We start from the raw sequence: 23,883 nt of genomic DNA, 5'->3' as shown, positions 1-23,883 counted from the left end.
GTGTAGGTGGAGCAGAGAAATCAGGAGCCAGAAGAGGAGCAGGAGATGAGGGCAGAGGAGTGACCCAGAACATGTCACGTATCTTGAGAACTAGTTAAGGACTTGGACATTTGCTTTATCCTCAGAGCAACTACACAAAAGTCATTGTCATCTATCGTGGAGTTCAGAGTGGGACATGGCATTTCGAGTAGAGGAATGACTAACTTGTTTTGTATTTTACAGAATCAGACTGTCAGACATGTTGAGGGGAGACTGTAGGGTGAAGGACAAAAGGGAGCCTCATGTGAAGGCTATTCCATTAATGTAGGAGAGTGATGGTGGTGGCATGGACCAGGGATGTAGCAATCGAAGTGGTAAGAGATCATTAGCTTCTGGATGTATTTGTAAGTTAAAGGCAATAGAATTTACTGACAATTGGATAGTGTAAAAGTTGTGAGAAATACAATTTAATAGATAAACTTTTCCACTTCTGAGTTGGAAAGAGAGGGATAAAGAGAAAAGAGAGATAGAGAGATAATCTAGTATTAGCCATTTTTGATCTGCAGAAAATTATTTAAGTTTTTGGAAAGAAAACAGACATTTATGACTGCCTATACGCACCAGAAATATTTTAAGAATTTCATCTAAGTTAAAGATTTTAATACTTAGATCAAGTTTCTAAGGTAGGTGCTGTTATTATTTTCACTTTACAGATAAGGAAGCAGACACAAAGAGGTTAAGTCTCCTACTTGCAATCCCACAGCTGGAACTTTGCACAGCCAGGATTCAAACCTAAACGCTCACCTCCAGAACCCGTACACTCTAATGGCTTTAGATGATATCTGATACTGTTTCTTTCACTTAAATTATATAATTTTATTGAAATCTTTTATAAATTCAGTTTACGATAGCCATGCACACACGCACACACGTACACAAAAACACACACACACATGCAAACAAAGATATGCTGATGCCATCTAGTGGCGGTGCTAATCTCAGTCTAGAGTGGAATACCTAACAGAGATGTTCAGTATTTGTATACAAAGTAAATAAAGTTGTAATAAACATTTGGGAGGGACAGTGACCAAAGAAATATGACTATAGATTAAATAAAAGACATTTGCAATGCCCAAGTAACCTTCAACTTGAACATTTCCTTTATCCTTTAAATGTCAGTAAATTAGGGGTTTTCTCCTCCACATTCGCTCATTCATTCGTTTAATCTTTCACTTGTTTCGACATTTAACTCTATATTATACTTTATATTCTGCACATTTTGTGTACTCAGCACTGTGCTTCAGTTAAATGATGAATTTAAAAAAATTTATGAGAAAGTTCATGTCCTGATAGACTTTTGGGGAAAATAAATGTGAATAATATGGTCATTAAAATCTAGTGTAATAAATGTGAAGACAGAGCAGTGCTGGCAACGGAATAATCAACTTCACTTAGAATTAAAGAAAGTCTCATAAAAGAAATGATAATTCTAATGTTTCTACCTTTCCATCAACTGCCAAGTACCATTGATCTGTTTGCATTTAAACCTTTAGAGTACTGCCATTAAATTTGAATGTCCATAAATGTCACATTCACCACCTATGTGTTATGTTCATCACCTTGCTGATATAGGACTAGTAGCTTTCTATGGCCTATAGGATAACTTTAAAATCCAGGCCCCATCACTTGATGAATTATATGGAACTTGCTACTTAAACTCTATGTGCCACAGTTTTCTCATCTATATGTGAGGATTATAGTTCTTAAGTCATAAAGTTTTTATAATGAATTGTTGCAGTTATTCCAATATTCTGAATTCTGTCCAACAGATAGTAAACAGTTCATATTAGTAGTTAATATAATCATCACACTCTTCTTCCTGACCTATTGAATTTCCATTATTAGCCCCTCTCCACTCTGAACTAGAAGGGGCATAGCAATACTTGACATCTAAAGTCTCTTTTAAAACATTTAGGTTTTAAATAAATTCAATGTTTATTCAGAGCTAGCTTATCCCTTTCATATGCACAGTCTACTCTATCCAGACCAGAGCCTTCTCCATCCTTAAATATTCTCGTCGATATTGCCTATATCTTTACCTGATTAAATCCCACCTCTTCTTCCAAGGCCTAGCTCATGTCTACACTTTCCATGAACTCTCATTTTATTGATATCATCTTTTTTAATGAATTTCTATAATTCTATGAGTCTCAGTACACTGCCCATAAGATCCTTTATTTTTGCCTTTAATACAATACTAGATCATAGCTTTAAGTGTGTATATACTGGTTTTTTTTCACTTCGGTGATGTTCACTTGGAGTAAAAGAACAAGCATCCCACCTCCAAAAAGGATATTATATTAAACTCATATAAATAACTTTACAAACTCTTTATTGCTCCTAGAATTTCCACATGGCCCCCATCCCCAGCCCTATTAAAGAACCATTACTTCATGGCACTGATATTAATGTTGGTTTTATAATCTTTCTGAGGTATACTAGGATGGGAAAAAATGCTAAAAGCTACTAAATTGAAGACATCTGATTCCTTTCAATAGCTTTTTCAAAATATTTTACATGAGAGAATCCATTAAGAAATGTTTTGTATCTTAGATTTTAAAACAACAAAGTAACTAACTGAAAATTATGTAAGGAAATAATTCTAAGGGCACAAGTCTTTTCTTGCCACAAGAGACATCACATTTTTGGAAATTTAGAAGGGGTAGACAATAAAGTTAAAATAGCTAATATTAATTAAGATCCCTATCTCTGTGATGAATAGTGAGGGAATCATTTCAAGAAGCCATAATAACTTGGTGAATTAACAAAACATAGGCTTACAGTTCCGTTGTCACCAAACACCGCCCTGGTTCCCGAGTTCCCACAGGAGCAAAGGTCCACAATCATCACACAGTTCTGCGCTGTAAGTCTGACTTAATATCAGTTTTCTCCCTGGTGGGTCTTTCAGTCTCTTCAGAGTGATTTACTCACACCACAGATGCAAACACACAGACACAGGATTACCCCCGACCCTACACTTGTCTTTTACCCACTGACTTGCCTTCTTGAATGGCGTACGGGTCATTCCACAAATACATAAACAACAGAATACGTACAGGTATCTGTACATGCTTGATAGACGGCGTGAAACAGACTTCTGACCGAAGAGCAGGAGACAAGGGGACGCCGCACGAGGTAGCCAGGTGTTTCTCATAACAGGAATCACCTGCGGTCCTTCAGTCCCGCGAGATCCGCATCCACCCGGAACAGTGAGTTGACGCACCTGCACTCAGGTCAGGCCTGATTCCGCCGTTCTCTGAGCCGCTCTTGATACTCAGCGCATCTCAGCGCGTCCACTCCCCGCCCCTCCACACAGCAAAAAGTCAAACAAACAAACAAACGAACTCAATATTGCCGCCCTCTCTTCTCTTCATTTTACATATTATCATATATATATATATGATAACAGAGAGAGGGACAGAGGGGGAGAGACGGAGAAAAGGAGAGGGAGAGAGGGAAATTTTAAGCCATTAGCTCGGGGTGTTGTACAGACTGGCAATCTCAAAATCTGTATGGTTTGGGCGGGCTGGAGACTCAGGCGGGAGCCACAGTTTAGCCCCAAAGGCGGTCTGCAGGCAGAATTCTCTCTTCTTGAGAAGAGGTCATTCTGTTTCTATTAAGACTTTCAATTTACTGAATGAGGCCGATCCACATTATGGAAGATAATCTGCTTTACTCAAAGTCTACTGATTTAAATGTTAATCTCATCTAAAAATACCTTACAGAAATATCTAGAATAATGTTTGACCAAATAGCTGGATACCATGGCCTAGTCACGTGGACACATAAAATGAACCATCACAAATGGCTTCTCTATCTCCTATCATAATGTTGTTTGTTCTTTCTTGTCTAAATATGTTACACTTCCCTAATCATATAAATCCATTTTAATCTCTCATCTGAATTATTTTAACCCTCTTGTACTACTGCTTTAGGATCTTATAATGTGAAAAAATTTGATACTGAAAGTCTTAGAAACTATATTAGCTCACATTTTTATCTGAGTTTGTGGAAAATAATCTTGAAAACAGAGAATCTATGTAGTATTTCTCCCACACTTACCACCACATCTGGGAAACAGTATTAAATAAAAAACCTGTTGAGTAACTAACTGCAAGCCGTCATTCAAAAACCATTTATTGAGCTTCTGTGTACATGAGAATATAAACTCTACAAGCTCCTATGTTCATATCTGTTTTATTTCTTGCTATAGCTTCAGTACCTAGAAGAGTGCCTAGCTCATAATAGCACCTTAACAACTATTTGGTAAAGGAATTAGAAAAAGTCAATGGCAAATAATGACAGAATTAAATAGAACATAAGCTCCATAAAAGAGGAGATTTTATGCTTCTTTTTTATATTCCAAGTACCTGACATAACTCTGGACATAATTGCTCATTAAGTGAATTGCATTGACCCTAGCAAAAATTCAATAGATTCTCTGTATTACCAATTTACCACCATGTGGATAAATGCTTTTATTTGCTGAAAGAGAAAATCACTGTATGGGAAAGGTGCTGTCAGATTCTACTAATCAAAATAAAAATTATAACTATTTTGTTTTTATTCTATTAAAGCTTATTATGCCTTACTAAGATCTTTCAGTTGAATTCTATTATTGAACCACCTCAGATCTAAAATATTGCATATTTTAAAGTAAAACTGAATATACTCTATACATTTTAACAAGAAATGATAAATTTTAAACATTTTTTTAGATAACTTTGTAACTCTACAAGAGATAAATTTAACATATATGTTTTAAAATATCCACTCTACACTAATAAAATAAAAGTCAGAATAAGATTATTATCAATTTCACACTTTTATATCTGTCTCCCAAAGACAACAAATCAGCATGCTTGTTTTTTTCTATAAGTGTTTAACTTTCAATATTTAAATGAATGTATTAATGTGGCTATTTGAAGAAAGTACTAAGATTACTTAGATTATTTACACAAGATTTTTGGAAATAGTATAACCAGGAAACCCATGCTAAGAAAGACTGATGTAAAATAAATAAAATAAAATGCATATTTATTTAAGGACTAATGTTTCATTAATTCTACACAAGAAAACTAAGAACTTCTAAAAACTAAATGTTTTTAGGTTATAACTTTTATTTATTTTTGTAATGAGGTCAAAAAGGATTGGGGTTGAGATTAGGGAAAGACTATTGTTCCATATTCGTATGATAGAGTGTCCATGTAGATGATATAACATCTCATGGAAAGATGTGATTACCTCAGTCATTTTTCAAACTCTCAAGTCCATCATCTCATGTAATCCATGGATATATGTGTAAATCAAAACCAGACTTGTTATTATGTGAAATGAGATGGAAAAGGACATTTTACTAGAAGCCTTTCTGCAATTATTCCATTTATCTTGTAAAATTGGTAACTGATATAATGAAAGTATTGACTTTTTCCTTCATAGGACCTGACCGGTGACCTGAAGGAGAAGCTCTCAGATCACTTCAAAGATGTTATGGTTGGCCTCACGTACCCACCGCCATCTTACAATGCTCACGAACTCCGGCATGCCATGAAGGTAGTGGACTGATCCAAAAATATACCTGTAACAGGTACAGGCCAATATTTTGGTAGAGAGGGAACTGTCCTGTGGTTGCTACCTGTGATCAGGGAGGAGGAGGGAATATCTGAGAAGAGATGAAATAACAGAGATGCTGTGGCCAGGGGAAGAGACCCTGCTAGAAAGAGGGGGACTCTGGAGATTAGCCTAGTTTTCTTTTACAAACTCAGACTCACTGGACCAGTTAAGCTACCAAAAGAAAAATGTAAATAAGCTTCGGGGCTTTTCAGATTTGTCTCTCTTTGGTATGTATTCGTGTATGAAGGGAAAATGTTGTCGTGAACCTCTTTAAATTATTTGTAAAATTAAGTAAAAATAGGATAATGAGTCAGATAAACTCTAGATGACATCTTTATTTGGATATTTTTGTGGTCTTAAATTAGTCCTTTACAAAAAGTATTGCTCAAATGTATCAAAATTTTACTTCTGAGGGTTTAGAACCATTCTTCCTCACAGGAAAGTCATTTCTATGAAATAAATTGACTACAGATTTGTTAGAGATTTTGTTGGCTAGGTATGGAGGACAAAAGCCTTGTACATCTTTTCAAATGTTGTTATTAAACACCTGCAGAACTGTTGAAATCCTTCCAATACGATGCCTGCCAATGACCAGATTACCACAATCTGTGAACAATGCGTGACAGGAAAGAGGAAAGGAGAAAAAAATTTAGGGAACCTGGATTTTGATCATCATATATTTGCAGATCAGAATAGGCATTGTATAAAATTCACATGAGTTTCAACTAATAGTTTTATTTTTAAGTTGTATATGTCAATTTCTACCTCTTGCAAAATTATGCGACTAAAAACTGTAAGAAGGAAGTCATAGGTTACTGTTTAGATGAAACTGGAATATTTTATAAAATATCTCATAGAATGGTAAGGATTATTGAAATTTTCCAGAAAAAGATGTGTTGTCTTTAAAATCACTAACAGGAAAGAAAATATGCATATGGCTGTAACAGACAATAGAAAGTATCCAGTCCAAATGTTTAGGCAAATGGTACAAATTCCACATCTAAGGAGATGCAAGATGAGGTCCCTGAAACATTATTGAGAAACTAGAAGACTCAGGTTGTATTTTCAGCTTTCCAAAGAACTGATATCCTAGCAGCAAAAAAAAAAAAAAAAAAAAAATCATTTTCATGAGCATTGTTTAAACATCTTTTTTCCACATTGTTTAGAAATGCCTATGCTGTTTTACTCTAAATGAAAGAACAGAGTTTTGGATAATATTATCTTTCTCAGGATCAAACAGCTGGTAAATAGTAACACCAGCAATAAATTAGGACTATTTTGATTCCAAATATACTTAGTTTTGCCTCTGCCACCTGTCAGAATTCCAGGAATGCTGTATCCATTTATACTACATAAGGTGCACTATTATTCCCAATACAAATACTCTCGTAGTTCTCTCTTGCTCTGTCTTTCCAGGGAGCAGGCACCAAAGAGAACTGCCTCAGTGACATATTAGCTTCAAGAACAAATGGAGAAATTTTCCAGATGCAAGAAGCCTACTGTTTGTGTATGGAAATATACATATGTACATATATTTTATACACATATAAATTTCATATTTTTCAAGTAACACAAAAACATTCCAGTTTATGTATTTTAAGGAATTGTCTAAGATACTCTTATATTTGAAATATCACTTACTCAAGACTAATTAACTCACTAAGAAAATTGATGATTAGGGTATTAAAAATGAAAGTTTCCCAGACAATCAATTAAGCAAATTTTCTAAGAAAATAATTACAAGTTTCTATGAGGTGAACTTTTACATTAAGATAGGCAAATGCTCAGCACAAGGGTTTGGGGAGCATTATACCTCTTACCCAGGAGAGACCAGGTACGCAGACAAAATAAAGCGAAACACAATAAGCAATCAGCGGGTTCTACAAATACGGGTAATGACTTCAGGTCACATAAATTTCATAATCACTGTAATCTACCTCAAAATCAGATTCTTACACATTTTAAAAGTGGAAAGGCTATTTTCATTTGCAAAAAGGTATAATGCCTTATGTTCCATGCCATCATGTATAATGTGATATTGAATGTCAAGAAAGTATTTCAGACAGTCAGCTATATTGCATTTGAACAAAAACAAGACTTTCTCAAGGGGAATGAAGTAAGAACCTTCACTTAAAATATTAAAATGAGACAAAGCACTTGGGAAAAGCTCTGGGCTGAGCAGTACTCTATGGTAATAGAATGTATAATTCTGAATTTTGGGAATTAGAGAATGTGGAATGACTCCTAATGTGGTTTTTCAACTTTGGAATAAAGATAATTGTTTTAAAGAAAATAGACACATGACTACATTTCTGTTAGGTGTCAGATTTCTTTGGTGAACTATTTATTGGCTTCATCTGAGTAGAAGGTAGTAAAAAACAAAGAAATGTCAACAGATTGATTTTATTACCTGTATTTTCCAGTCACAATTGGAGAAGTAGCATTAGTTATTCAAAGCACATTGATATATGGTTCTGTAATAAGTCATACCTTTAACATGGATGTTTTCTTATTCAGAATACAGCAGCAAACTTCAAGAGGACATTTACTCAGAGACCTCAGAACACTTCAGAGATTCTCTTGTGAACTTGGTCCAGGTAAGATACACCAATTTCCCACCTAAAATAGATATGTTTCATTTTCAAAAAACAGGACAGAAAACTTCAGTTTATTCTATTTTAGCAGTAAATTCTATAAAATAACACTTACTGGATATTAGCTAAATTCAAGGCACTATAATAGAAACATGAGCTGGGTATAGAGACAAACAAATATGAATAATATACCATTTCTATTTTGCTATCTTCCTTGTCTGGGGTAGATTTACATGTCCAACCAAACACAGGAGATGTGGTTTCCTTTAATGTGTTTAGTGAGATTAAAAACTTCATACTGTACTTTACATATATTTTGTATGATTTAACTAAAGAATGGATAAATATGTTAGCCAGATTGGAACACAAACTAACAATTACATTTCTTGCCAGGAAATATGGATGTTAATTCTGTGTGTGGTGTGTGTGTGTGTGTGCTCGCATGCGCGTGCACGCACCCCAGTCATTGTCAGTGTAGAATTAGGAATAAAGAAATACAAAAGAAAGCACTGCTGAGGAAGCCAGGTGTTAAGTGCCCTACATCGACGGGAGTAGTAATTTGTGCTGATTGGAGTCCTACAAATAGTTCAGTTAAAAAAAGTGTCAGAGTATCAAGCAAATCCACTGACTTTTCGATTAAATTAAAACTTTCGAATTTTAAAAACAAAATCAAGAATTTGCTTGATTGTGTTTGGTTTCAATTTGTTTTGATTTGGATTTGCATGATTTGGCTGCATAGTTCATAAACTGCTCATATCACCAATCTCAATTTATGAAGTCCTATTCTGCGGATTCTAATCTCTAGGATTATAACATCGGTTTATCATTCCAACTATTAGACTAGTGCCACTTACGTGACTATCAAAAAATGACAACATGAGAGCAGATAGTTTGGTTCCTTACAATCCAACTTGAGATTCTGTGTAAATCATAGAAATATGCTTATTCTAATTTGTACGAAGTTAAAGTCATTATAAGAAAAATTTTTAATAAAATTATTATTTAAAAATAATCTCGGCCTATTAATTGAATATTTTCTAACTTAAATGTCATAAGATTAATTTTAATTAAAACATTCTCTCAACTTAGAAGGGTCATTATTTTTTAATTATCAAGTAATGATGCTACGTAATATAAATTAAAACAACACTTTCCAGTCAGAAATTCATGTTGATGTACGTACTGCTCCGAATAGAGGAGTAAAGCTAACAGTCCCATTGTAAATCCATGAGCTGCATTCTACTATCATACAAGTTTTTATTTTCTTAACAGCCAAGCAGAAATTGATTTTAATTATTGAATAAAAATATGTTGTCTAGTAGGGGGGAAAAGTGTGTTTCATTAGGACTACTTTGCATTCTATCAATTCAGCTTCTCCTTCTGCCAAATTCTGCTTCTCTTCTCTCCCTCTCATAGGTGTTGATCCCAAGAACATTCCATAATAAACAAGATGCCTGCTGATCTGCATCACAGTCAGCTTCCCAGGGAACCCAGCTCTCTCTATGCCTTCCTTATGGAGATGGGGAACTGAAGTCCAGAGAAGTTAAATGGCGTGCCCAGCAATGCATATCTACTGAATGAGAGGGCTAATATGAAAATACCTAATGACGCCGTCCTTCCACTGTGCAGTTTAATTACTCCTACCTCCAACCCCGTTTGATTCCATTCCAGTTCTACTTCTATTTGGTAAAACCTCAATGACTGATACACAAACAACCTCTTAGAATCTTAGAATACGTTGAGCTATAAGCCACCTAAAAGTAACTGACATCTAAGAATCAGGATCACAGTGTATTTTCAGAAAGCAAGCATTCTTGTATTTCAGGAAAAGAAACACACTTCTGAAAATTAAACATGAGAGAAAATAAATCAAAAGGGGGAAAAAATCAATGAACAATGTTTTCTCTTGATGTGCTAGGACAATCAATCTTGTTCATAATTGCAGTTCCTTTTTTTCTGCAATTAAACAATAGTGATTTATTATTGATAGAGTATATGAGTATGTGTTTGTATTAATAGTATTATCTGCATAGACACATATTTTAAAATAACATGCAACAATTGATTTTATCACTAGGTTTTACCTAATTTGTATTACGACTTAACAGGATAAAGTATAACTTCTTAAATTGCATTTCTAGAGGTCGAATCTTAAGTAAGTGTTCGTGTTTATTCTTAACACAGCTTTCCAGTGTAGTAAAAATTTCCTTTCAACATAGAATATCAAAAATGAGGGTAAATAGAGACCTAGATTTTATCAGAAGCCAAGGAAAATTAATAAGGGTTACTTAAAGGTTATATAAAGTTTCACACTATATTTCCCTTAAAATTTAAAACACAACTTGCATATTTAAAATAATACATATTTCAGAAATTACTTCACTCGTAGTAGAAAATGGAAGTAAAAAACTTTTGAAAGGATGTGTCTTAGTATAATCTCCCTTAATAATAGTCTTTTTGAAAATTAAAAGTCCTATATAATTCATACCTCTTAGTAAAATGTATAATTTATCTTAAACTTTGAAATATTTTGAAGATTCCTCATTGACTCTTGACTTCTACACAAATGGCTCTCAGGAGTTTAAAACTCCTGATTTAGGATTTAGATCAGTAAATTTAGAAGATTAGAAAAAGATATAAAGTGAAACAGGAAATTGGAAAAGTTCATCACTTCTGACCACTGTCTGTGGCATATGTCACTTTAGAGAGAATCTGTCTAAATATTTTACTAAAAGGAAATAGAATTCCTTCCTAAAGGGTTGTGAAATTGAGAGCTGAGGAGTTCCAACTAGACAACTGAGAAGTGCTGCAGGGTAAACAAATCTCTTCCATCCTCTCACTGGGATTATTATTCTCTCTGTCCCTGTCTGTCTGTCTGTCTATTATCTATCTATCACCTATCTATCTGGATTTATAGATATATAGATAGCCTCTGTAATACAACAAGGTGTGTGTGTGTGTGTGTGTGTGTGTGTGTATATGTATATATATACATATGTATATGTGTATATATGTACACACATACACACACGCATATGTTTTTCTTGGCTATGTTATAAGTCAGTTTTATGTCCTTGAATTTATCATTTAACTTTCTTGTGATTCAGATTAGAGGTTTATTCCGTAATTAAGGTATGTGAACTCATTCTTTTCTCAATGCCCTCCCCATACAAATATTCTAAAATTCTTCAGTTGTCTTAATTACATTCTCTACCTCCCTCTGCATGGTCACTTTCAGAATCAAAAGAGACTGTCCATGGCTTTCATCTTTTTCACATCACAGATATTAAGACACACCTCTTTTTGTGAATTGATAGAGACTGAGGGAATTAGAGCACTGGAGACGGCAGGTATTCATGAAATGGTAAGTGGTGAAAATTACTGTCATATTTTCTGGGAGAGAAGATCTTTCACTTAATCTATATTTTCCTACAGGACTATTTCTAATAAGGAAACAACTCAGCCAGAACACATTCTTCTCAAAAACTAATACCAATCATTACTCTGGCTCACAACATTTCCTGTGCGCTTTTATTAAACTAGATTTACAAGAGATCTAATTATCTGTCAAATAGTGAAAAATTAGTCACTTAGAGGTTAATTAATCAATATGTGCAAATCACACTGGAGTTGATAAACGTTTTCACAGAGAGAATGGAAACTACTCACCTGAATGCTTACTCCTCATCTTGGCTATCAGGATTCTCCTAGGACAGTGAGACCTCTGGGGATGTTATTGCCAACGGCTTTGGGGTCACCCGTAGTCAACTTACCTGCTCCAAATGTTTTCAGCTGGACTTTAATTCCCTTTATTTCTTCCTTTCACATTTTTATTTTGCCAATTCCGTACTCATTTTATACCATTTCTCGGACATGTACATCAATTACACACACTTTGAAACTATCTTAAGCTTTTTTTTAATGACAAAATCAGGATGACTCTACCTTGGTTGAAAAGCCAAATCACAAACTTATTCACATTCTTTTAATTTACCAGTCTGCTTTAAGTGCACTTGGCAGTTAACAAAGAAATAAACGGATGGGCACCATTTCAAGTCCAAAATCTTATCTTTCAAAAAAATTTTCAGATACACAGAACTGCAGAAAATTCTTAAATGTTTCTCACAAACTTTACAAGGATATATATATACTTAGCTATATAGTTTGATTGGAAATCACTAAGAAAATGTGAATGATTTAAATAAAGCCACATGCATAGTTAAGATTAACAAGGGAAGGATTGTAGATACAGACAAGAACAGAATCAAAAGTTGAGTACTACAACTTTCCGGTATTAAGAGATAGAAGAGTAAAAGGGGGAACCAATGCACAGGATTGAGAAGGACTAACCAATGAAGTGGAAAGAAAGAAAAGTGCAAGATGGAAGCCCAGTGACGAAGGTATAGTGAGGGAGAGAGAGATTGCTTTGAATCCTACTGATAAGTCAAATAAGGTGAAGACTAAGAATTACTGTGATAAGTTTATGTTATTATATAAATGGCACATGTCCATAGAATGTATAGCATATTAATCGCTTTTAGTAATTTGTTGCTTTGTGTAAATTAAAACCATAAGAGAGTGACTACAGGAGATTGTCTGAAAATAATGAGTTCTTTTGGCTAAGAGTACAGTAACCAAATCTCAGAGATAGAAATAGGACTGAAATCAAATAATCATCTTTTTCTAACAATCGAAGTTTGGGTAATTGACTTAATATCTGTAAGCCCATTTAGTTTTTTATCTTTAAGGAGAAAAATATATACCTCAACACTTCCATAATTTGAAAATCAAATACCACCATAATCCTACCACTCAATAAAATTATGTTCACTCTAAACGTTGTCTTCTATTATATATATAAAGCTCATATATATATAAAGCATATATATAGATATATATACATAAATAGACTTTAAAAATAAGAATTGCATGTGTGCATTCTTAGTCACCTGACATTTTAAGAAAATGAAATGAAGCAAAATAAATACATCCGATAGACATATCAATTTCCCCTTATCTCTCCAAATTTAGATGATTTAAATGTGGATTATTTATCTCCATAATGGATCTATATCTATCTATATCTATATCATCTATATCTATCTATATCTATGTCTATGTCTATATCTATATGTATGTATGTATGTATGTATGTATCTATCAATCTATCTATCTATCTATCTATCTATAACATATATCTCCTACCCTCTAGATATTGTCCCAAAGAAAAGGTTAACTGTCTGATCACATATCTCTCCTACTTCTTTCTCCCCTTTTGTCCTTATAATCCTTAGGGACCAGAGGGTCTTGCCTTGGCTAGTCCTCCTTCCCACCTTCCATCCTGTTTGAAATAGACATTCCTTAGGTCAATTTGGCCACACTTAACCTTTATATAATAAAAAGATGGGGTAAAACAAATTTATAAAATATGATCACTCACAAAATTGGGATTTTATGATTATTTTATTGTTGCTAATACCCTATTTTATAATTCATAGACTGAATATTAACTCATTTTTTTTCTCTCTGGACTTTTACTCTTAACAATGTTAAATCCCATCTTACCACCCACAGCCAGGTGGTGCATCCTTTTTTGATAGGGGAAAAGATACTGCACAGGGATTTGGAAAAGTGGAAAATGTTTCAACATCTTTGAAATATTACCACTACTACTAAATAAATACAAAAAGAACTCACATTAAAAAATATATTTTATAAAGCATTCAATAAATGGACTATCCAACTCTAAATAATGTTTGAACTCTCTTAGGAATTATCAGTGTGTTTGGTGGTTCACAGATTTTTGTCCCAATAATTCTATACAGGTTGTCAATTAAGAACAATTACAAAGGGAAACCTGTGCTATTTTACAAGGAGCCAGAGAGGAAGGATATACAGACCCTGCTATGGCTGCTCAGAGAGCTGTTAACTAGAACCAGCTCTCAAAATGACTCTAAAGAACCTTAGTTAAAGTGGTCTGGAGCCATTGTGGCACTAGTGCCTGTGCGTATGATGTTTCAGGTCCTGTGGGAAGCCGGTCAGTAAAAGATGGAACACAAAACCATGCTACAAATGATCCTAGGCAAGAAGAGTTATCAACAGCTGTGGCTGGGTAATTATTAATCAGGTTTCTTTGGGGATACTTAACTAATTATATAATAAAAAAACAAGCACTTATAGGGCTGGGGGAACGTTACATAGAGGAAAGCTCGTTATCTCAAAGGTACTAATTTTGAATTATGTTGGTACAGACATGCCTCAGCTAATGACATTACTAAGGAATAAAGTTTCCCTATAATTTTATTTTTTCTAATAACTGAATTATATAGCCTTTAAATACTGAACCTTTTAAAACTATCTCTGTTTTGGATGGAGAATTTACTCAAATATATTAGTTATTTCCTATTAGGCGTGTTATATGTTGCCTCGAAAAGAATACAGTAAACATAGCTTGATCAGTCCATAATGGGGCAAAGTCATTATTACTGACATCACGATTGATGGGAAACTGCCTTGTCGGTCTTAGAGGTGCACTCATATTTATCTGAACTGTGACTGTCTCCAACTGCTGCACCTTTCTGTTTCTCTTACTTAATTTTTTTTCCTACATATGTAAAATACACAAAAGTCTATTAAAAAAATTAAAGATAATCTACTTCAACCCAACCCCGCCCCTATGCTTTATTTACCTTCACCATGTACAACAATTTAATCAATATTTGTATTTTAGATTTATAATATTTACAAAATTTCCATTAATTATATCAATTCGTTAAAGTTTTTCAGGAATCTAAAAATGTTTCTGGGCAAGACATAGTAGATGCCATTAATGAATGTTATGATGGATACTTTCAAGAGCTTCTAGTTGCAATAGGTAAGTAATGGTTTATTTGGTGTACACCTGACCTTTTAGTGCACAGCAAATGCTGACTGGCTCTAAAGAGGCATGGGTAAGCTCTTGATTGAGTCGCTCTCCCCTGAGTGTAATTACTTAGAAAGGATATTAACTAGACTGAAGACAAGTACTGATCCAACGCACTAACCTGGCAACCTGATAACTTCAGTGAACTAACACCCTTCCCCGAAAGCTGGTTCAACTTGCGTACCAGAAAACATTGAGTTCTCAGATGCTCTCTCTTGGGTAATTGGGATCTCACACCTTTAAATTTATTTTATATATACTGACTTCCATTCCCTTGTTAAAGAGCAGATAAATGCTAGTGACATAGATTCCTTTTCTCCATGAGAAAAAGAAGTTTTTTGTTTTGTTTTGTTTTGTTTTTTGTCACCTTCTCTACTAAATTTGCCTTTAGGAATAAGTCTTACTATAAAAAAGATTTAAGTTGTTACTTTAGTAGTGATTGCTGCGGGCTTTTGTGGAGAGGTATGCCTTCTATATCTTCCTAAGTAAGAAAGGTATCCCTCTATAAAAGGGAAAACAGTAGGAGCTATTCATAAAAACTACTACTGAACTACCCATGCTTTACCTTGTGCTGTGCTCTGACTTGACAGCACACATCACAGGGAGTGCAAATGAGGGGTTATTGTGAAATATCTCCATAATAGGCACACATCAAATAATCACTTAGATATTTGCTGAATAAATGAATATTATGACTTTTCCATTCCTAGAATGACATAAACCTACATGGGAGTGGGAGCTGAGAGATAACAGAATTTTTATAGTTTATTTTGTAAAGGAGTTTTGAGGTAGGATTTCATATAAAGGATTTAGTGGGTTCTATGAAATCTCTAAAAAAAGTATACAAAATATGAATATCTGTATATTTATTCTGAGAATGAAGTGCATATATTTTGGCAAATTCTCTTTCCTGTACAGACGACTGCCACAAACAAAGCAGTGGGCACGAGAGAGGAGAGAGTGGACATCAGAAATCTCAGAAAACAATTGAACTGATTTGTTCATTCATTCAGTAAACATTGAGTATTTACTATTCTGGTTATTGATTTAGGTACTGCAGATGGGACAGTAAAACAACAATAACAAAAGCAACAACAAAAGTCCCTGTCCTTTTATATGAGACATTTATATTCTAGCAGCAACTCAGGAGTGCTTACAGAGTCCACAGTTATAAAGTAAAAGATGAAGACACGGTCTCACAATCTAAAATAATCACTTGAACTATAGAGAAAACATTGTTATAATGATTTTATTTTTGCCTAGAAGTATAGCTTTGCATACATTACTCATTCATTCATTAATTTATTTACTTATTTAAATAAACACTATTGAATGTCTGTAATCACCAACTGACTTTCATCAAGGACTAGGCTCTAGGCTGTTCTAATGCTGTAGTGGTTTGGGTAGATGACTTATAACACTGGGACAGACCTGTTATGGTTCATTCAATTTCTCTTAAGAGACCTCAGAATTACTCACAAGCCTACAAAAAACTAAAACTAGTGTTTGGGAAGATGAACCATATTCATGAGACCGTATCACATTGAATCCTACAGTAATAAAAATCCATAATAGTGGTGATAATCTGGGTCTTTTGAAGCTCTTTTTAAATTTTTAGTTAAGGAGGACATATTTTTCTTCATTAGGCTACATGAAGGAACTAAGAGAGTAACAAAAGGTAGAGATAAATAAAAATCTGAATGAATCATTATAATTGTTGCTTTATATTTTTATGTATGTTATGGTTTCACCACTATTCTAAAGGTTGAAATTTAATACAATGAGGGAATCTCATATAGAACTCACAAAGTATCACTCTTCCAGGATTGTAACAGAAAAAAAAGCATTTTCATTGTTTCTCAAATTTTAAAGAAAATGTATTTTGTCACTCTTAAACATTCTTCTTTTCTCTATGATTTTTTCCAGTTCTCTGTGCGCGAGATGAGTCAGCCTATTTTGCTTATAGACTGTATTGTGCAATCCATGTAAGTATGGCTCATATATATTAAAAATTTCTCCAGAAATCATGTCTACCCTCTCAAAGAGCTAGCTTTACTTCCATTATTTAAATACTGATTTTCATTTTTGCACTCATATGCAAATATATTCATTTAAGGAAAAATATGCTCAAATATTATACGCCAAAATGAGACCCATCACATAAAAATAATGCTCTGCTTTCTGTATCAAATCAAGGTACCTAAGAAGTATGATTCCTTGGGGCCTATCTCCCCCATGTGCTTTAGTGTTTCTTAGCAACTGAAGGAACCAGTAAATCCAAATTCTTTTGTATCTTGCCAAATACTCTCACCTCATACCTATGCAAGTACAGAACATATGGTATCAAACAGAAAATGTCAAAACATTACAAACTCTCCGTAGGAAATTTTGATGTTCCTGAAGTTTTAAAACACAAAATAATGTCAGTGGTTTTAAATATAAGGTGTTATTTTTTAAATAACACTTTAAAAAAGATAGACAACAATAAACTCTAAGCTAAATTTGTAATCAAATCAGAATGTTTTTCATAATTTAGTGTGATTGCCTATCTTACATACTTTGTTACATTCATTCTTAAAGAAACTAACACTTAAATGCCTAAGACAATTCACAACTTATCCATAACATACATGAAATATATTTAGAAAAAGAAGAGATCTGATACAAATCATTAAGTATGTCATAGTCTTGAAAACTCACTGAAAATGTTAAAAACAATCCCCTAGTGCAGAAATTTTAATTGTCAGTGTTTTATCCTCAAAATTTTTTACAGACGAACATTGTAAAGTAGCCAGCATACTGTAATAGTATGCAACCATCAAGAATATTTCTGTTATATATCTGTGTAAAGAGTATTTTTTATTTATGTACAAGAACCTATGCATCCTCAGTACACAGAGGGAAGATCAATGCTCATTGTCCTCCGTTTCTCTTTTATTCTATTTCCAAGCAGGAAAAGTTGATTTGATTAGAAAATTATCTAAAACAGTGTGTTGGTCAGTGCTATTGGCTGCCTTCAGCCGTTTCCTTCTCCCGTGTGGAATAAAGGTCCCCTCGTGGGTGGCCTCAGGAAAAAGGTCACAACAATTGCTCTGATTCGTCATACCCCAAAGGGTCTAGTTATTCTAGTAATAAGTAAACGCTATATCCCTGCTGTGTGTGTTGCAAAGCAAAAAGGAAGGTGCGTGTACTCACAAATGGTTTGCAGGTAAAGAGGAAGATTGTATATTTGAGTATTCAAACTTTTGATATATGAGGCCGTTAAATGTAAAATCTCGGTCAAAGCTATTTCACCACTCCTAATCAAAGAAAATCTCTGTGTTTTCCTCCAGTAGACTCTTAGCGAATGATATGCACCTTAAATATGGAAACTTGGGTAGATCGTTCATTTTAATCACCTCAAATAATGAAAAGCTTGTTAGTGGGTCTGCACCTAAAACATTTAGATATCAAATAGTTTATGCTTTCTGGCCACTAGATGTCACAATTACTCCATTTGAAAAAAATTTGAACTTTATTCGTAAAGCAGCATCCTTTCTGGAGCTAGTACACGGAAATTGTTTTCGTATTTTTTAGTATTTGAGTTTAAATCAGCAAATATTTCAAGTACCTGGCATTTGTATTTTTACACTTTTTAATAATAAACAGGCAATACAGCAAAAATGTAATTGTTGTCTAAGACATATGGATATTCATCTAACAGAGTTCAAAATCCCTCCTACTCCCCTTCCCTGCCCCCGCCACTAAGAATTTTTATGGAAAGGGAGCAACTAATGATAGAATCAAGGTGAAACAATAAGGGCCAGCATCAAGACAGTGACACCGGAAATAGAGGTTACAGAGTATTTAATAAGTAAAATAGGTAGAATACTTCATTGTACTACACAGTGAAAGAAAGGAAGACAGAGGTGACTCTGAGAATCTGACAGGCCCTCCCCAGATGGTGAGGCCAATGTTTGAGGAATACAGGACTAGAGCAAATTGCTATGTAGAAAAGGTGATGAATCTGTTTTAAACAGATCGACTGTAAGGTACTGTTTTCTCATCCCCCCTCTCCACTTTCTATATCTTTTAGGACTGTAGTTTCCATAACAAAACCTTAATTAGGATCCTAATTGCCAGCGTGAAATTAACCTGATGACCATAAGGAAACAATACAAAGAGAGATACGGAAAATCCCAAATTCATGATATCAAAGTAAAGCTCTCACACATGATTTATTTTGAGCCATAGTTTTCCCTTTTTGAAACTGAAATAAGACATTTAATTTAAATAACTTCATGTTAGAATTTAAATATTAAGTGTTCTGAAGGGGATGATCTACTTCACACAACCTTTAGAGCATCAACAGCGCTGAGGAAACACCCTCACGTAAGTGACAGAACTTACTCCTCCTTCATGTGTTTTAAGCAAAAATCTTTGACATAGTCACGTCGAACATTCATCCCCTACTTGTGTAATTGTGCTTTATGAGCTAGATTCTCAAGTAGAATCAGCACTGAAAAAAAATACATTTTGTAAGAAGACCACATTAATTGTGAAGAGGCGTCTTAGACCACTGTGGTTGTCTCTCATGTTTTCATGGATGGCAGGGTAGACGGTCAAATCCCATAAATCGTAATTTAGAGGAACTTAACATTATGATAGTTATGTAAAATTCTATATAACCCTATCCCTTTAGCCCTTGAAGGGCAAAGAACAGTGATTCATAAATAACTAAGCCCGTTTCATTATTCTGACATGTCTAAACTTTACCCTGGATTTTGATAAAACCTAGCAAAGCATTATCAAAATATATAGAACCACCTATGAAATATTTGATCCCTTTTACAAGAAAATTATAAAGAATTTCAAGATGGCACCAGCAGAACATTTAACCAGGCACAGGGCCCTGAAAATATAACAACTTCTATTTTGCACATACCTATGCTGTTATCTTGCTCACATTGTTTTCCAATGAAATTTTTAATTGCATAAATAGCTTTTTAGTTCATTGAAAGGGTGGTTCAGAGGCAACTCGACAACCCAAAGTCAAAGAGACCACAAAAACTTCAGAATCCTAAACTTTTGGCGATGATAAACATTTCTCTTTGAGCAATGCATGTCATTACTCTAACTGAATGAATACACTAATTCTAATACATTTACTGCAAATAATCACAGCCTCCTCAAAGTCTACTAACATTTACATAGTAAGGCAACTTTACTATGTGGATTTAAAGCAATAAATTATAATTACATGGCTTTGAATAAGAGAACATTAATATGATAGTTGAGTTTTAACAAAGTTTTTAGAATTCCATTTATTTATTACTATCATTGTTTTAAAAAAAAACTTAGAAACTATGGAAGACCATGAAAAGAAGATAAAAATTACCCTAATTACCACAGATAACCAGTAATAAAATTTGTTGTAGGTGCTTTCTGTCTTTTTAAAAATATATATATACATTAATATGCTTTACTACGTAAAGGAATTTTTTATTGTATAAGTTGGAAAGCACATAAACTACCCTGCATTATTATATGTTGCTTTTTAATTTTTCACTATTATACATAATATTATGGTGTATTTTTTTTAGTATAAATCTTTGTGCTCATTAATAATTGATAACTATTTCCTTAGGTTATGTTTATTAAAGTAAAATTACTACACTAATGAACATAAATATTTTTATGTCTTTTTAAGTCATATTGCCAATTTGCCCTCCAGTCACTACACTGATTTATAGCAATATTAGGACACCTCTTTCTGAAGTTATGGAGAAGATTTAATTCTACTGTAATTTATTCTTCTTATAAATACACATTAGAGTTCGATCGACTTTATACAAACCACATTCTATTGGCTATAACCACGGTATTACTTTTTAAAAACTATCACTAAAAATAGTTCTTGGGGCACGTTAAATCTTTAGATGAAAAAGTAAATAATTTTGGAAAAGCTAATGACCCATAAATATTTCATCTGTAGTTCAGAGGAATTACGGTTCTTTTTAGAAATACTATGACATTTTATTTCAAATAAATTTTTTTCAGAATTTTGTTTCACAGCACTACGAGAAAGCTCTGCTTGCTATCTGTGCTGGGGATGCTGACGACTACTAAATCAAGGTCAGGATCTGGAGGACTGGCCACTCCTCTTTACGCATGTCAAAATAGAGATTTTGTCATATATTTGCATTGTTAGTGGCATTATAACAAAACTATAGAATATTTCTTCTATCTTGAAAATTTTTCTAAAGCAAAGAAAACTCTATTGACAAATCCAATGAGACTGAATTTTCATTTACTATCTAAATCAACAATTCATTAAATTGTGTATAATGGAATAAAAAAATTATTGCATTGAATTAAAATTTATTTAAATGTGAACTATCAACTCCCTCTAACAAGAGATTGCTTATGGCTGTCTTTAGCATACTTCAGGAGACGAACAAAAACAGTGCACGGCCATCCTCCATAGAAGAATTTTCAACAAGACTCTTGCACAAATGCAATAAAGCTAAAGTGAACATCTAAGGCCAACTTTAAAAGAAAATAAAGGTATAGAACAGCAAAATGTAGTCAGATACATGCCTCGTGCGGCAGCCCCTTTCCCATATTCGTCAGTGAGTAGTCTGGTTCACACTGTCTATCAAGCATGTACAGATACCTGTATGTATCCTGTTGTTTATGTATTTGTGAAATGACCCATACACCATTCAAGAAGGCAAGTCAGTGGGTAAAAGACAAGTGTAGGGTCGAGGGTAATCCTGTGTCTGTGTGTTTGCATCTGTGGTGTGAGTAAATCACTCTGAAGAGACTGAAAGACCCACCTGGGGAGAAGACTGGTATTAAGTCAGACTTACAGCACAGAACTGTGTGATGATTGTGGACCTTTGCTCCTGTGGGAACTCGGGAACCAGGGCGGTGTTTGGTGACAACGGAACTGTAAGCCTATGTTTTGTTAATTCACTAAGTTATTATGGCTTCTTGAAATGATTCTCTCGCTATTCATCACAGAGATAGGGATCTTAATTAATATTAGCTATTTTAACTTTATTGTCTACCCCTTCTAAATTTCCAAAAATGTGATGTCTCTTGTGCAAGAAAAGACTTGTGCCCTTAGAATTATTTCCTTACATAATTTTTAGTTAGTTATTTTGTTGTTTTAAAATCTAAGATACAAAACATTTCTTACTGGATTCTCTCATGTAAAATTTTTTGAAAAAGCTATTGAAAGGAATCAGATGTCTTCAATTTAGTAGCTTTTAGCATTTTTTCCCATCCTAGTATACCTCAGAAAGATTATAAAACCAACATTAATATCAGTGCCATGAAGTAATGGTTCTTTAATAGGGCTGGGGATGGGGGCCATGTGGAAATTCTAGGAGCAATGAAGAGTTTGTAAAGTTGTTTACATGAGTTTAATATTATAATATCCTTTTTGGAGGTGGGATTCTTTTAATCCAAGTGAACATCACTGAAGTGAAAAAAAACAGTACATACACACTTAAAGCTATGATCTAGTATTGTATTAAAGGCAAAAATAAAGGATCTTATGGTCAGTGTACTGAGACTCATAGAATTATAGAAATTCATTAAAAAAAGAGATAATATCAATAAAACGAGAGTTCATGGAAAGTGTAGACATGAGCTAAGCCTTGAAAGAAGAGGTGGAATTTAATTAGATATAGGCGCTGGCAATATCAACAAGAATATTTAAGGATGGAGAAGGCTCTGGTCTGGGTAGAGTAGAATGTGCATGTGAAAGGGATAAGCTAGCTCTGAATAAACATTGAATGGATTTGAAACCTAAATGTTTTAAAAGAGACTTTGGATGTCAAGTATTGCTATGTGCCTTCTAGTTCTGAGTGGAGAGGCCCTGATAATAGAAATTCAAACAGGTGAGGGAGAGAAGAGTGTGATGATTATAGTAACCACTAATATTTATTGTTTACTATCTGTCGGACAGAATTCAGAGTATTAGAATAACTAACAATTCATTACAACAACCTCATGAATTAGGAACTATAATCAACACACTACATATAGATGAGAAAAATGTGGCACTTAGAGTTTAAGTAGCAAGTTCCATATAATTCAACAAGTAGATGGAGCCTGGATTTTAATTTAACTGTTTTAACTGTCTTTTATATGTTATCATGTAGGTCATAGAAAGCCACTAGTTCTATATCAGCAAGGTGGTGAGCATAACACATAGGTGGTGAATGTGGCATTTATGGACATTCAAATTTAATGGCAGTAAAGGTTTAAATGCAAAATGATCAATAAAGGTACTTGGCAGTTGATGGAAAGGTAGAAACATTAGAATTATCATCTCTTCTGTGAGGCTTCCTCTAATTCTAAATGAAGTTGATTATTTCGTTGCCATCACTGCTCTATCTTCACATGTATTACATTTTATTTTAATGACTATTATTCACATTTATTTTCCCCAAAAGTCTATCAGGACATGAACTTTCTCATAAATTTCTCTAAATTCATCATTTAACTGAAGCACAGTGCTGAGTACACAAAATGTGCAGAATATAAAGTGAAAAAAAATAAACGAATGAATGAGCAAATACAGAAAGAGAAAACCCCTAATTTACTGACAGTTAAAGGGTAAAGGAAATGTTCAAACTGAAGATTACTTGGGCATTGAAAATATCTTCTATTTAATCTTTAGTCATATTTCTCTGGTCACTGTCCCTCCCAAATATTTATTAC

At 33.8% G+C, this 23,883-nt stretch overlaps 1 pseudogene; it reads left to right on the top strand.

Moving 5' to 3' along the window:
- LOC105294513 overlaps nucleotides 1-21,276 on the top strand; it is a 42,961-nt pseudogene extending 21,685 nt beyond the window's left edge.
- Nucleotides 21,277-23,883: the final 2,607 nt, after the last annotated feature.

The sequence above is a fragment of the Pteropus vampyrus genome, unplaced genomic scaffold (assembly GCF_000151845.1).
Source record: "Pteropus vampyrus isolate Shadow unplaced genomic scaffold, Pvam_2.0 Scaffold88, whole genome shotgun sequence".
Lineage (NCBI taxonomy): Eukaryota > Metazoa > Chordata > Mammalia > Chiroptera > Pteropodidae > Pteropus > Pteropus vampyrus.
The sequence above is the reverse complement of the archived record's forward strand: the minus strand, read 5'-3'. Positions and strand labels throughout refer to the sequence as shown.